Consider the following 16393-nt stretch of genomic DNA (forward strand, 5'->3'; position numbering starts at 1 on the left):
AAAACACGGACATACTTGCATACTAGTTTTGAAAACACTAAACGTTTGCCTATACTTGTTTTCTGGATTAAAAACACAAAACGTTTTGAAGTATTGGTTATGTAACCTGCTGAAACGGGCAAAAACGAGCTGAACTATTGATTTTTATTGCTGAATTGCTGTAAAATTGGTCAAAACATGCTGAAATGAGCTGTTAAGTGCTGAAACAGACTGAAAAATCGATGAAACGAGCTGTTTAACATGATGTTTGCTGTAAAAACAAGCTGTTACGTGCATAAACGAACTGAAAACTTGCTGAAACAAGCTGTTTAACATGCTGTTTGCTGTTAAGTGCTGAAACGGACTGAAAAATCGCTGAAACGAGCTGTTTAGCATGTTGTTTGCTGTAAAAGCGAGTTGTTAAGTGCTGAAACGGACTGAAAAATCGATGAAACGAGCTGTTTAACATGATGTTTGCTGTAAAAACAAGCTGTTACGTGCAGAAACGAACTAAAAACTTGCTGAAACGAGCTGTTTAACATGTTGTTTGCTGTTAAAACGAGCTGTTAAGTGCTGAAACGGACTGAAAAATCGCTGAAACGAGCTGTTTAGCATGTTGTTTGCTGTAAAAACGAGCTGTTAAGTGCTGAAACGAGCTGTTAAGTGCTGAAACGGACTGAAAAATCATTGAAACGAGCTGTTTAATATGATGTTTGCTGTAAAAACGAGCTGTTACGTGCTGAAACAAACTGAAAAACTTGTTGAAACGAGCTGTTTAACATGATGTTTACTGTTAAAACGAGCTGTTAAGTGCTGAAACGGAATGAAAAGTCGCTGAAACGAGCCGTTTAGCATGTTGTTTGCTGTAAAAACGAGTTGTTAAGTGCTGAAATAAGCTGTTAAGTGCTGAAACGGACTGAAAAATCACTTAAACGAGCTGTTTAACATGATGTTTGCAGTAAAAACAAGTTGTTACGTGCTGAAACGAACTGAAAACTTGCTGAAACGAGTTATTTAACATGTTGTTTGCTGTTAAAACGAGCTGTTAAGGGCTGAAACGGAATGAAAAATCGCTGAAACGAGCTGTTTAGCATGTTGTTTGCTTTAAAATGAGTTGTTAAGTGCTGAAATGAACTGGACTGGAACATGAATTTTAATGATAAAACTAAACATTTCCTCCGTTGTCCTTGTTCAAAAAAAAAAAGACTCCAGACCCGTTTTGACCCGTTACGACCTTGACCCATTTTGACCCGGACCCGTTATGACCCGAACCTTTTTACCCTGACCCGTTCCGACCCGAACCATAACAACCTTTTTTTTAGTTGACCCGTTCCAACCCTGACACGTTTCGACCCTAACCCGTTCCGACCCATAACCCGTTTCGACCCAACCCAACCCATTTGCCACCCCTATGTTTATTGTATTTCGATGGGTTAGGCGAGTTGTACCTCTTTAGACACAATTTAAAATTATATGCATAATGGGCCATTAGAGATTTCAAGGCCCAATATAGCCCATTAGGACATGTATGACTTGTATTTGTTTATTATGGTCTAATATGACTCCCTATAACACGATATAACCCTTAAATATCTAATGTTACATATCATATGCCATAATAGGCCACTAAGAGATTACAAGCACTAATATGGCCCGTTAGAGCGACTATGACATGAAAAAAGCTATAATGGGCCACTAACACCAACAAGGCCCAATAAGACCTATTGATGAAAGTATCACATGTTATCGGCCATTAACATCTAACTATGACTAATGACATTCCTATACAACCTTCTTAGAGCAACTATGATGTGATAAAGGCTATAATGGGCCACAAACACCAGTTAAGATCCAATAAGGCCCATTGATGAAAGTATGACATGTTATAGGGCTTTAACTAAACTATGACTCACTAAACTCATATTCAACCCTTTTAGAGCAACTATAAATATCACTTGTATTTATTTTATATGTTTTTATATTTAAAATACAATTTTTTTTATATTATATAAGTATTAATTAGTTGTTTTATATATATATATATACACACACACACACTAACAACTCTTTATTTTAATTATTAAAATAAATTAAATTCATATTTAGTTCATATTAATTTCACTTCTCTCAAAATTTCAAATTAAATTCAACCCCTCTTTTCTTCAAAAAATTTTGAATTACCCTCCTATTCTTAAATTTAAATTGACCATATATTTAACCTACCTTTTTTTTCTTTCTCTTCATTCCTTCTTATTATTCTTCTTCTTCATCTCTTTACACCCACCATAATCCTCAATAATTAATTCTCTAACTCACTCAATTCTTAACCAAATTCTTTGATTCTGGGCTCTAATCTAATTATTTTTGCAAGGGGAATTCACGTGTGGTGTCGGTTTTCATCAATTCTATCTCGTTTTTTGCCGGATTCGTGTTGAGTGTGAAGAACCCTAAGAACCAAGTTTGGGGATTTTCAATTTTAAGTGTTATTTCTTGTAATTGAAGCTTAGTACATCTTCTTTCATCGCTAAAAAGGTATGTATTTCAATTGTTTGATAACAACAGTTTGCTGACAGATTCGTTTTCGTTTATTTAATGGTATGTAACTTGATGTTAAACGATGATTACTAAACATTTTTGATTCTAGGATATAGCACTATGAGTCTAGTTTCCAGAAAGGTAAAGTTTGTAATTTTTGGACACGTTTTGAATAGTTTTTATGATTTTACAAAAACACTGGTCAAAGCTGATTCGGGGAGTTATATTTTGTCATGTCTTTCCGACACCATAACTCCCTAATGTCAAAACCAAACGGGTTGTTTCCAGTTCTGAAAGTTAGTATTATTAATTTTGAAGACAACTCAATTGGTCTTACACAATTTAGATTAATGAGTCGATAGAACCATTAAACAAGTGTTTGTTGTGCAACCTGTTGAACTGTTGGTACATATCTTTAATGGTTGAATTATTGTGAGTTTTGTATGTATGAAAAAAATATTATAAATTTCTTTTTGAGTAACCTAATTCATATATTCTATTGTGGTAAATTTTGTAGAATTTATACTTAATCTTTTCTTAGTGAATAAAATCAGTTTGTACAAGCTATAATCTGTCTCGTGAACTAAGTGATCATAAGTTAAGTCGTATGATGAATGTTTGGTTGATTTGCCATGATACAATGTGTGAATACATGTTAGGACTTTTTAGTACAGTTGACATTGATTATTATCACCAACAAGTCTTCGATTCAAGTTTTTGTTTGTGTATACATTATGTCTAATGTGATTGTGCGTGATAGTCGTCGTGCTTTGAGGTTTCGCCTCACATTAACCCTTTACTAGTTATGATTCTAATATTTTAACAATTTTATGTTCAAAAAGTTAGAGCCAAAATGGAAAAAGATGAAAAGAAGTCAAGAAACGAGTTGGAAGAACGAGCGCAACGAATGGAATAAATGGAAAAAGAACTTAAGGAAAACGAATAAAGGAGGCAAAAACAATTTGATTAGTTTATGAGAAAGTTTGAGGTCGGTAGTAATTAGTAGTAGTTTCAAATATTTTGAATTCATAACTTATTAGTGAAGGTTTGTTAATGTAAACTTGTTTTGAATTTATGTTATTGTGTTTGTTAAACTTATGAAATAGCCACATTTATCTATGTGTGAACAAAAGTATGATAATAGCCACACTTTATATTACAAAAGCATTATGTGTGACAAACGGTAAGACAATGGCCACACCACAAACTACAAAAGAGTGTTTGACTGGCAAGTTCACATTTTTAGCCACATTGACAATAACCTCCAGTGTCTATATGATATGATTAGCCACACAATACCTCACTATGTGTGACGAAAAGTTTGACAATAGCCACACTTTAAATTACAAAAAGCATTATGTGTGACAAACGGTAAGACAATAGCCACACTATAATCTACAAAGGAGTGTTTGGGTGGCAAGCAAACATTTTTAGCCACTTTTAATGTAATTTCTAGTGTCTGTATGATATAATTAGCCACTCTATTTTTTATTTAAGTGGCCATTTCTTTGCTATATCCACACGGTATAGGTCACAATGCAAGCTTAACACAAGCCACATTATTATAAAATTCATGTGGCTGAAACATGAATTCATGTGGTTGTATACGTGCAATGGTCACTCATAGTAAATAGTCATGTGACCATTTTCTACCGTTTAGCCACACTTATTGGAGAGGATTCTTGATGGCCAGCAACTAATGCTTGTACCCTTTAGCCACACTTATTACCACATAAGGCCACTAAAAACTGTGTGTGGCCATATCATACCCACGGTGTCGCGACCTTTGGCCATATATGACTTGAACCAAATGTGTGTGGCCAAAGGCCTACGGCCACACTTTTTTCGTGTGGCCGAAGGTCAATTTTCACGTAGTGTGGTATGGAGTCCTCGGGCTGGATAACACCGCTACACACTCCCGAAAGAAAATAGTCGATGGTCAACTCGACTGGTATGGAGTCCTAGGGCTGGATAACACCGCTACACTTGAGCAAAGTAGTGTTATTAATTGGTATAGAAGGAGCCCTTAACATTTTATTAGAAGCTTTTAGCAAGTTAACAGAAGAAATTTTGCCGCATGTTCCAGGTGTCAGTTTAAGTGTGTGTTTTTAGATGAAATCATCTATAAAAGGGGATTAAACGTAGATGTATACTCTTTCGGTAATTCGAGTCAATCCTTTATTAATGTAAACATTCATTTGATTATACATTTTCTATCTTTTGTTTGTTTTTCAGTTTTACACTGAAAATAATTGTCATCTTTATTTTCTTCATATACTATGTAACGAATTGGAATGCTGATAGTTTATTTTGAGTTTTTAATCATCACACTTGATTATTTATCTATGCACAAACAAATTCTAGTTTGAACAATATCTAAAAATGGAAAATTAAAAGCCAGCAAGAGTTCAAGCTCCCATGATGTTGATTTTTAACTGTCCGAAAAGATATATTTGTGATGTTCTTGAATGGGTTTTTAAAATCTAATTCGAATCTAACTTCAAAATTAAAATAGCTTGATGATCACGACACCTGATTTTTCTAACTTCACAACGAATTGATACTAAAACAAGCATTAAAGTCCAGAAAACAGTATTTTGTCCGATTTTATATGTGTTCCATTTATGATTACAAAATAAAAATCCTATTCTACATCTCTAAATCGAAACGATTCATGAGGTTAAAATAGACTTTGATAAGACTTTTAACCCAGTCAAGTTTTTCACCTTTAGCTAAAGTTTTTAAATTGACTTGTTACCAAAAGCCATATTAATCCATTAATGAGTAATTGGTGCTGTATACGCCATAATCAGCAGCTAAATAAAGAAATTTAATCCACCAAAATCACGCTAAAAATGACGTAATAATTACATGAATGTTGTATAAGGCTGCTGGTTTACTTCTTAGAAATCAAGCGGATCAAAACTTACATTAAGATATATATAGCTAGCTTCCGTATCTCTTGATTATATAGCGATACGCACTGAACGCGAGCCTGTTAACATTAGCATGGGGAAGAGTTGCCTTAAACAGTCCATCTTGCATCTCTCTCTTGATCATATCACGCTCCCTCTTAAAACCCTCTGGTACACGTATCCCTGCGATATAATGCTCGTTCTCTCGTTTTCCTTCAATAATGAGCGTGTCATATTCAAAACCCGACTCCACATCCTCTAACTCGAAACCGGGCATGTTTAGCGACACACACAAACCTTCCTTATTTACCACAATCTTCTCCACTCCAGGCATATTCCCTTTTATGTACATGCTTTCATCTGTATCCTTCTTATACAATGTGAACGACTTACTCTTCACCCCCGAGTTAGCTATTATTTCACAAAGTTTCTTTCCTAGAAACGATCGATCAAATGCAACTGAAAGCAACCATTCACAAAATAAGTAAACGGTTGTAGAATTTCAATTTTTCATATCATAAGATACCTAATAATTTATAAGTTTTTTCTCAAATTTATAAATATAACTATAAATGTGTATAAAATAATAAAACAGCTGAACTCAAGCTTGAAAAAACAACTCGTGAGCCTTTGCACCGCTAATAAGATACTGATCATTGGGATAGTAATTACCACAGTAAGGTGTAGGACGATGAATAACAAAGGGGTCAAGGAAATTAGTGTTTTCCAGTCCTAAAAAGGTTATATCCGTCCTTCCATTTGAAAATCCCTGCATTCTAAACATGTGTTGAACATTCTCCGGGAATTTGATGGCTGCAAGGTGGGTTTCTTTACTGGTTTTGAAGACGAGGAGCAAATTGTCGTCTTCAAAAAAATAGTTAGGAAAAACTTCCTGATCATATTCCCCTAACTTTGGCATTTGTAACGTTACACGCGGGCCCAGATTAGTAGCCATCTTGTCCATTCCGGGGATACTTACGGTCACCTCTTCATCGTTAACTAGAGTTAATAGCATTGAAGGAACTCCGGACATTATTTGCATTTGAGACGCTAGGAACCATAGATCAAATCTAACTGAAGTTGAAAAAGATATTAAGGCATTCATTCAACTTATAAAATAGATATTACTGGTTGAAAACCATGTTTTATAAACAAGCTGTACCAGGTGGTTCAACCATGTTAACCAGTTAAAACTAAATTCTATAAAATATAATTTCAACTCAAAAAATAATCAGGTACAATATTAAATAAAAATAAAGTTTAGCAAAGTTAAAAAAATTGGTAAAAACTAAATGGGGCTTTAAAAAACTGGTATGACGGTCCAAACCGATTTAACCATTTTTTATCGGGGGTTTTGTTGGGTTTTAACAAGATTATCAAAGTGATAAAATCCCTATTTTACCAAAAACGCAGCGGATATAAAAGTTTTAAATCTTGTTAATATGATATGTATAAAACCAATTTTAAACATGCAAAACCCAAACCAGGATCCAAATACGAATTACACACTATCAAATACATGCATGTCACTATAAGATTTTAAACATGCAAAACCCAAAATCAAATCGCTGGCTGCTAGGTAAAAATAAAAATAAAGTTTAGCTAAGTTAAAAAACTTGGTAAAAACTAAAAAAACATTATCACGGCCTCCCATTTTTTTTTTGGCAATTTGCAACTTAAATGGTGCTTAAAAAAACTAGTATGACGGTCGAAACCGGTTTAACCGTTTTTTATCGGAGGTTTAAACTTCAAGTCAAGTCGATAGAACTATGTCTATTTACCTACAGGGAATGGTTGAACCGGCCTGTATTTATCGGTTTTTAAAACACTGGTTAAAAAGCAAACCAGTACGTGGTGGCGTGTCCTCTGACGGTGACGAAAACTGCCTTGTTTGAGTGGTGTTCGTTGAATGCTGACGTATGCTGTGAATGTTGAGTTGACGATGTGCAGAAACAGCTAGGGCCGCTGGACGGAACGGGACGAAGGACCTTGTGAGGCGCAGTAGGGAGGAAGCCATCATCAGCGTAATTTAGGTTTTCTTAAAAAGAAAATAAAAAAATCTTTTATATAGAAGGTATGGTCTATCAAAGGAAGATTCCAAATAGTTATTTTCAAAACAAATCGACTCATTAATTCTTGAAAATCATTCCTAAAGTCATCTTATGTGAATTTATTGAGTTTGAGGTTTAATTCGAGTTTATCGCTTTTTTGGGTACGACGTTTGGGTAGAGAATAGAGGGAAATTGATGGGAATATATTAGGAGGCGTGGTGTAATTTTTCGTTTTAAGATAACGTAGGGTAATTGGGTGGGTTTGTTGTAACTGGGTGTCTTTTTAAGTCTAGTCACTTGCTAGTCTTATTTTATTAATATACTTAAGAAAAACAATCTCCTCTTTATTTAGTGTTAAACCAGGAGAGTTTCACAAGTACTGTCACAAACCCAAATTAGAAATCAACCTCTCTTGTTACCCTAAGTCAAACAAAGATAACATAGGACCACATTAGGACTTGGAAGGAATTTTGATTGCACACCTTTAATTACCACTTTGCGGTACAAACATAAAGTAAACAAAATACTTGTATTGCAATCAACTAAATTGAACACGCAAATATTAATTGACAAACAAAAACCTTTGATCCCAGGACAAACTAAAAAGTTAATTAACTTACATCATATACCAAAGGCTTATATAGATGTCATTTGGCCTAGTCCTACTCGAAATCAAATACACATTTGATACCAACACAAATAGAATGTATGGTAAGACTAACTCATTAATAAATAAAAAGTAATGATTACTTGAAATCTTCTCCAAGCCACCCCCATAAAATTTACAGAACCGCCCTAAATATTGTCTCGTTTAACTTTTATTTCCTTTTTATATTTATGTATTTTGTTTAGAGATAGGTCTGTGTAGTTTTTGATCGGTATTCTACTATTGTCCCTCGAAAAATATAATGATTTATGTACTTGAGTTTGAAGTTTATGGTAGGTAAGTTACAACAGCATGACAAGTGGATTATAGACTCTAGATCAAGCGAGTATATAGTCCACACACTTAACCTACTCGAAAATTACACCGAGTGCACAAATGAAGCACCAGTTATGATTCCTAACTATGTCAATATCTTTTAAAGCTATGGGTGAAAGCATCTTAACAAACTAGACAATAATTACAAACTTATATATACTTGATTTCAATTGTAATTTGCTTTGGTTGGTCGATTAGCAAATGATCCTTAGTGCGTTGAGAGCTTCTTCCCTGATTTTTGTTGTATGTAAGCCTTACATTTAAAGAAGATAACTGGAGTGGGTAAACATGTGAATGGTATGTATCGCATGGGCGTGGTAGTCAAAGAAAGAAACGCTAAGATGTCAAAGACAGACTCATAAGTTTGGGCACAAAAGATTGGGTCATGCCTCATACGCTATAAGTTATATCAAATTGATTTTTTAAGAATACATATTTTAACCTTAGAGACAATGTTGATGATGCTTGCAGTAATAAAGCTAAATTTACTCGTTTGTCTTTTCCAAAAAGTTGTATTAAAACTAATGCCTATTTTGATTTAATACAGCCACATGGGAATATATCGTAAACCTATTACCTCAAATGCTAGTTTCTTTTTGACAATTCTTGATGATTTTAGTAGGCGGTGTGGACTTATCTCATTAAACACAAAAGCGATACAAGTGAGTGTTTATTGAATTTCATCATAGGATGGGTGCTAACACAATTTGGGAAGCAAATTAAGAAGATACAATGTGATAACAGTGGAGAATTCACCTCAAACCGAATGATCTTTTTTTTCCTCAAGAGAGAGTTTTGTTGGAAATAATATGTGCACACGATCCCCAACAAAACACAGTGCGCTAACTGATAATATCTTGAGATATTATTGGTTTATTATAATTATATTAATTGTATTATCTTGTAAACTTTATTTATCAGTTTGTTAGGTTTGTTAGACACATTTCCTATTTCACCTCTTGACTTTGTATTATATTAAGGGTTTTACCAAGTGAATAACGGATATTGAAATATTCCCACATCTCTCATGGTATCATCCTTTGCAGTTTGAAACTTTCATTCTGTCGCTATCCCTAATCTTACCATTAGACCTCTCAATTTTCCAGTCATGGCAGACCCAAAATCACAAGCCTTACACCCCATTTACACCATCATTAACATCCAAAATATGGTCCGCGTTCTTGATGGAGTGAAGGTCTCTTACTCCTAGGTAAAACTTTTCCAGCTCCTTTCCAGAGGCTACGATGTGTTGAGTCACATCGACGGTACGCCCGTGCCAAGACACATGCAGACTACCCCTCATGGATGAAGATCGATGTGGTGGTCCTCCAATAGATTTATGGGACCCTCTCTGATGACCTGCTTGTTCGGGTCCTTGACATGAGTCCACTTCTCTGGAGACTTGGAATTATGTCAATGGAATTTTCCTCAACAACAAGGGGTCACGAGCCGCTACTTTGGAACACGAGTTTACGAACTTATCTCTCAAAGCCAAGCCATGCCCTTACTTGAAGTTTACTGCCAAAGTCTCAAGGAACTCGCGGATCAATTTGTTGATGTTGATTCGCTAGTTACTGAACAACGACTAGTTCTTCAACTCGTATGTGGTCTTCCACCGGAGTATGATATTGTGGCCTCGTTTCTTAACCAAACTCTCCCATCATGGGAGAATATGTGTAGCATGTTGCAACCGGAGATGCTACGTTAGCATGCTCGTGAGACACAAGTTCCAACACCCATTGTAGCAGCTGCAGTCAGTGACCGCCACCCAGCCATTGTTCCACGGGAAACCAATAACCGTGGGCCTACCCCTCCCCAACGTCGGCCCAATAACAAATCTGGTAAGCGTGAACACCCAAGAACGGGTAAACCCAACAATACACGTGGTTCAGGACCACTAACTCAGTCTCCTACGACCAACCCTATTGTCCAACCACCTCCATATCTGTATTGGCCCATTGCTCCTTATTAGTAGGGATGGTAAAGAAACCCGAACCCAATTGGAAAACCCGAAATCCGGCGTAAAAGGGACGGGTAATACCCGACCCATTAGGGTTTGGGATTAGTTTTAAAATTTTTCGCGGGTTTGGGATTTTTAATATACCCGATTACTTCGACCCGATTACCGATAGCATAAACCCATTTACCCGATTATATACCCGATGTACCCGATATAGATTATTATATTATAAATATACTATATTCCAAATAAATTATTTGTCAAAACTTGGTTATGTTAATTATTTGAGATATTTTATCTTTATGGTAACCATATTTGTAATCGATTAGTTATATTTTGTCAAAACCCGACGGATTTTGGGCCGGGTATACCCGACGGATATTTTATCAAAACCCGATTGAAAATCCGAAACCCGATGGGAAAACCTGAAACCCGGCGGGTTTGGGATGGACTTTAATAACCGGGTATGGGTTTGGGAATACCTAAACACGACCCAAACCCGACCCATTGCCATCCCTACTTATTAGCCCCGCCTTCGTGTTCGTTTCCAACTCAAGGATGGGCCCAACCATGGAAGCCCAAACAAGCTCATCGAAATAGTGGTAAACAGATCCGGCTCCTCTACAACTCAAGTGAACCTGGCCGAGTATGACCCAATGGAGCCCACTCAGAGTGCTGCTGCGTTTCAAACTATGACTATGGAACAACCAAATGACCTATGATCCAAGTAAACTCGATACTTTTTCCTCGTATTCACCAATATCGTCAATATTTGTAGGAAATGGCAACAAAATTACAATACTTGGATCGGGTACCGCCAATATCCAAACCGTATACTTTAAAATTTGTTCTTTTTAAACCCAATATTATAAAGAACCTTATTTATGTCTGACAATCTAATATTAACAATTAGAATCTTTTTAATTTGACCCATTTGGATTTTCTGTGAAGGATTTCAAGGATGGGACGATCCTGAGTCGTCAAAATAGTTCGGGTCACCTCTACCCGTTCACCAACAATAGTTCCATCACTACTGCTTGTTTTGCTTCCGCTTAAGAGTCTCCTTCATGGCACAACCGATTTGAAAACCCGGGTCAACCCGTCATGGGGTTTCTACATTTAAATAAATTTATTGCTTGAAATAAATAGTCATTTCCTTTTGTTTGTCATTCATGTCAATTGTCGAAACATATACAATTACCGTTTTCGGATTCAGTTTCTAATACTTTGGTGCCATTTGCTATTTTACAGAGTTTCTAATACTTTGGTGCCATTTGCTATTTTACAGGACCTCTCCAATTTCAAGTCATGCAGGATATACATATTATATGGTTTTGGTGAATGCTTTCACTTAATAGACATGGGTTTATCCTCTAATAATAGGTCTGAAACACTCACTAAATTTGCCCATTTTCATGCTTTTGTTCAAACCCAATTCAAAATGAAAATACAATCTTTCTAATATCATATGGGCGGGGAATAAATAATCACTCAATTATGTTTCTCATGCCCACGTACATCTCAACAAAATGGCAAATACGAACGGATGATTCACCGTCTAAACGAGATTATGTTTACATTATTAATTCATGCTTCACTCCCTTCCACGTTTTGGGTTGAATCTCTTCACATGGCTTCTTATCTACATACTGTTCTTCCCACCCCACCTCTCCAAAATTGATCCCCAACATCCGCTCTATATCTTCGTGAACCAACTTATGAACACCCTCATGTGTTTGGTTGTGCGTGCTACCCAAACACTACGCGACCCATACCAACAAACTTGAACCTCGTACCTTCCTATGCATTTTCATCGGGTACCCAACAAGTTATTGTGGCTATCAATGCTTAGAAATTTCCACGGGAAAAGTAAAATATTCTCGGCACATCACGTTTGATGAAAAAAAAGTTTCCATTTACAACCCCCACCCATCATTCATTCATTGATCCATCTCCAACAGTCTTCACCCAACCATTATCATTCTCCCAAAGTCCAGCTATAAATCCACAAGCCAGCCCACCTAAACGGAACCTTAACAGCCCAAACATGCAATCTTCTCAAACCACACACTCTTCTACTTCACCAGCCCAGCTCTAGGGATGAGCAAAATCGGTACCGGTAACGATTGGTACCGGTACCGGTACCGAAATCGGTACCGTCGGTACCAAATCGGTATCAAAATTTTAAGTTTCGGGATCGGTACAGTACCGGTACGGTACGGTTCCGGTATTTCCCGATTTTTTATCTTCGGTACCGGTATAATCCCGGTACCGTCCCGGTACCGAACCGAATATTTCGGTACCGGTACCAAAGATTTGGGATTTTCGGGATCGGTATTTTCGGTACCGGTACCGTGCTCATCCCTAGTCAAGTATGTTTATAATGTGATTTCAAATTATATATGCCACACATGTTAGAAATATTGAACCTATACACTATGGTAAAAAAATGTTTTTTTTCATATTTGCTAACGATTAAAAAAAATAACTCCTATTGAATTTATTAGATTTGATGTGTTCGTGTTAACAATGACTCGGTTTGGGTTTAAATGGGGATATATGTAATTGTTGCTCATAAGAAGGGGATATATGTAAAAAGTTCTTTAATTAGTTCATTAAGGGTAAAATAGTCTTTCTATATGCTAATTTTAATGAAATGGGAAGATATGTAATATATGTGGTTTAGGAAGGAGAAATTTGTAATTGATTTTTAAGGGACAGGTAAATATGTAATAAATGAACTTAGGAAGGGGATATATGTAAATGCCAATGACTTTCAAAATGCAAATCCTTAATACATAGTAAACTTTCATGTAGTGCAATGGCTATTGATGTCGCCGCCGTGACCGCAAGTCCAATGAAGAAACGAACCGTCCTGGCAAAGGTGTTAACTTAGGTTCCAAAAGCTATAACTTTTTGTTGAAACTCCATGAACAAACCTACAAAAATACATATATACCCTTGTTAAGCTAAATTACAAGTAAGAAAGAATTGTTGTGTGCTTTTTTTTTTTTCTATTTCGTCTCCCCTTAAACATTTTATAGTAGAAGTTTGTTTATGTAAAGGTGATTTTTAGCGTGTATTACTATACAAAATTAAAACTCACTTCCAAATCTTCAAGCTTATTTTGTGACTGAGCTTCCTGCCTCTTGAGAGCATATTCTACCTAAAGATGTAGATCAATTGACCTTACTCTCCCATGGCTGTTGAGAAAAGAAAAACATCACCACATAATGTCAGCCGTTGATAACATGTGAAGCCCTCCAATTTCTTTGTTGGCCGGAAGATCATAAAAACAAAATATAGCTTCCTTTAGACAACCATGCATGTTGGCCTAAATCCCGATTAGATATGACAACAACCCATCTATAATAAGTCTGCAATTAAAAAGCATGATCATATAAACATGTGAAATTAAATTCAAGTAGTTTAACAAAAACATAACAGTGAAGCAAGAAAAGTTGAGACTAAAATTAATTATGCAATTAGACCTTGTACTCACTGATATCATTGCACTAATGTTTCCTTTGATCTGTCTGAATTCCTACAAAATGATAAACAAATAATTTGAATACACAATGATAACAAAACAATAGTGGATATTTACCCGTGTGACACACAGGTTGTAAACGTTAATTGTAAAACATGTGTTAATATGCAGGTAAAAACTTCAATTTGTGTATACTAAATGTGCAATTTGTAAACCATTATTTATATAAGAAAACCAAATAGTATTCATATAACGTATTGTTTCTTAGTTCGTTTAAATGAATTTCCTTATGATGCTCATAACTAACACTTTTCTTGCAACCTGTTACTTAAAACTTAGCGTTGAAAGCATTAACAAAGAAGGCTAAATAGCCTGTAGTTCTACAGAGCAATCGTTCTACTAATGCAGCAATTATATATAAAAATGTTCAAAAACTTGGACAAAAAGATGCACGCACTTAGAAGGTTAACCAAACTGGTTGTGGCCCAATTCTCCCAGTTTCGAATATAAGTACTCATCTGAATTCCTGGGTGCTGCCTTTTCTTTGATATTTTGTTAATAAATTTAGGTTCATAGTTTTTGTTTTTTAGAAAAATCCAATATTAAATGAATGTGTATTACCTAAAAACTTTAACTTGAAAGTAATCTTCCTTTTTATGGAAGCCCTTTGCTCAAAAAACACAGTCCTTGTGTTTCTCAAGAAGCCTAAATCGTTTGCTTTCTTTTCTAAACACAAGTCACCATGAAATAAAATAAGAATGAGAAAAGGATACTAAGGGTGTCTATGGAAAGGAATTAGAGAAACTCACAGTGCAGGGTGATGAGAGGCTTGCCAATATGATTTACAATGATACTCGTTACCGAATAATGATGAGCTAATCTGTGGTCTTTTATCACGCGACATGTGGAGGACAGAGTGAGCAATCAAGTACAAATGTTAAAAGCAAAGATAGAGCTTAAACAAAAGTCTAAAACTACAATAAATTAATACAAACACAAATTCACCAAACGAAAGAAGTAAAACAAAAATACATTAGCAATGAAATCCTAGAGTCATAGCAATCAAAAAAACCAAAGATAACTTTAATTTATTCAAACACAAAAAAGATGCAAACATTTATAAATACTACTATGCTATAAAAAAACTGAAGTATCTACATTTTAAACCAATAATACGCAAACCAAAACATAACAAAGCAGGAAACAAAAGTGGGACATCACAAACACAGAAGGAACATAACATCCAAACCAGCATATAATTAAGATAAACAAAGTATAACATCTTATGCAGCAAAAGAAACAAACATCAAGGTATAAGACAGAAAAAAAATTGACAAGCCAAAGCATATACAAGTTAATGCACATGTAAAGTAAAGCATTTGTATCACTATCATCTTTATATTTACCAAAAAGTTCATCTACAATATTAAATATGCCATTTACAATGGTGTTTTCTTTAAAAGAAAACATTTGATACTTGCCTAGTAATACAAATTTCATAACGGTGTCATGTACTATGGATAAGTTACTTTTATTTAGCCCACACAACATTAGTTAACAAAGCAGATTGGTATTTGATAGGTACTTTCTATGTGTAAGTAGTTTATGAACTTTAAGGCAAACCTTTAATTCCATATTTCCATGTTACGAACGCGATTGTATCTACGATTAAATTAATTAATACTTGTATAAAGTTAAAGAAAACCCATTATGAGAATGAAGAATCAGTCAAATCATTATGAAGAGTCAAACTTACAGAAGCGGCTAGGGCTTAGGACTTCAAAGGATTACTCCATTGTGGATGTGAATCTGTCAAGCAGAAGAGATGAGGATAATCCCAATAAACATGTGAATGATAAAATCTATACTCTATAAAAATAATAAACATCAAACTCAGAATCAATTTTTACCTCTGATTAGGAATTAGGCTGCGAATGATGAACCAGCGATTAAATTGAACTGGTGCTTGAGGATTGAAGATTGTAAGACACTAAATCGACTCAACTGTTACGTCCAAAACGCAGAAACCCTAATTTCAGTAGATCAAATTGCATAACAAAGAAACAAAACTATTAAGTATCGTTCATCATAGTCTAGGCTTTATCTATGGCGTATGAGAGAGAAGAGGGAGAAATGTTGTTTGAATTTTGAATTTGAATTTGATAAGACTGAGAAACAAAGCTTACAGAGAAAGATTACAGGGGTTAAAGGAAAAAGAAATGTGGATGGCCTCTTTGAAGGACACGGTAGTAAATGAAACATGGAGGTGACACATGTCCAAATTTATTCTCTTTTATTAGATAGGAAGATATTTTAGATAGACAAAATAGTAATTTTATTATTTAAAGACGCCGCTAAATTTAATTTTGGAGACGCCGCTATATCTAATTCTTGCCGTCAGCCAGTACAATACACATTTCAGGCGACCCTCCATTTCACTCCCGCTACTTCATCGCTCCATTGATTGCTAATTTGCCGTTA

General features: G+C 35.3%; 1 long non-coding RNA gene across 1 annotated transcript; it reads right to left on the reverse strand.

Moving 5' to 3' along the window:
• Positions 1 to 13783: 13783 nt before the first annotated feature.
• Positions 13784 to 16066, reverse strand: LOC143617011 (uncharacterized). Its single transcript, XR_013150760.1, has 4 exons — positions 15823 to 16066; positions 15669 to 15721; positions 13914 to 13966; positions 13784 to 13799 (listed from the first exon to the last, which is right to left on the reverse strand). It is a non-coding gene; the product is annotated as an uncharacterized LOC143617011 (long non-coding RNA).
• Between the last annotated feature and the right edge of the window lie 327 nt (positions 16067 to 16393).

Source organism: Bidens hawaiensis, unplaced genomic scaffold (assembly GCF_021521415.1).
Source record: "Bidens hawaiensis isolate Kalapana, Puna unplaced genomic scaffold, B.hawaiensis_p1.1 tig00051293_1, whole genome shotgun sequence".
NCBI classification, from domain to species: domain Eukaryota; kingdom Viridiplantae; phylum Streptophyta; class Magnoliopsida; order Asterales; family Asteraceae; genus Bidens; species Bidens hawaiensis.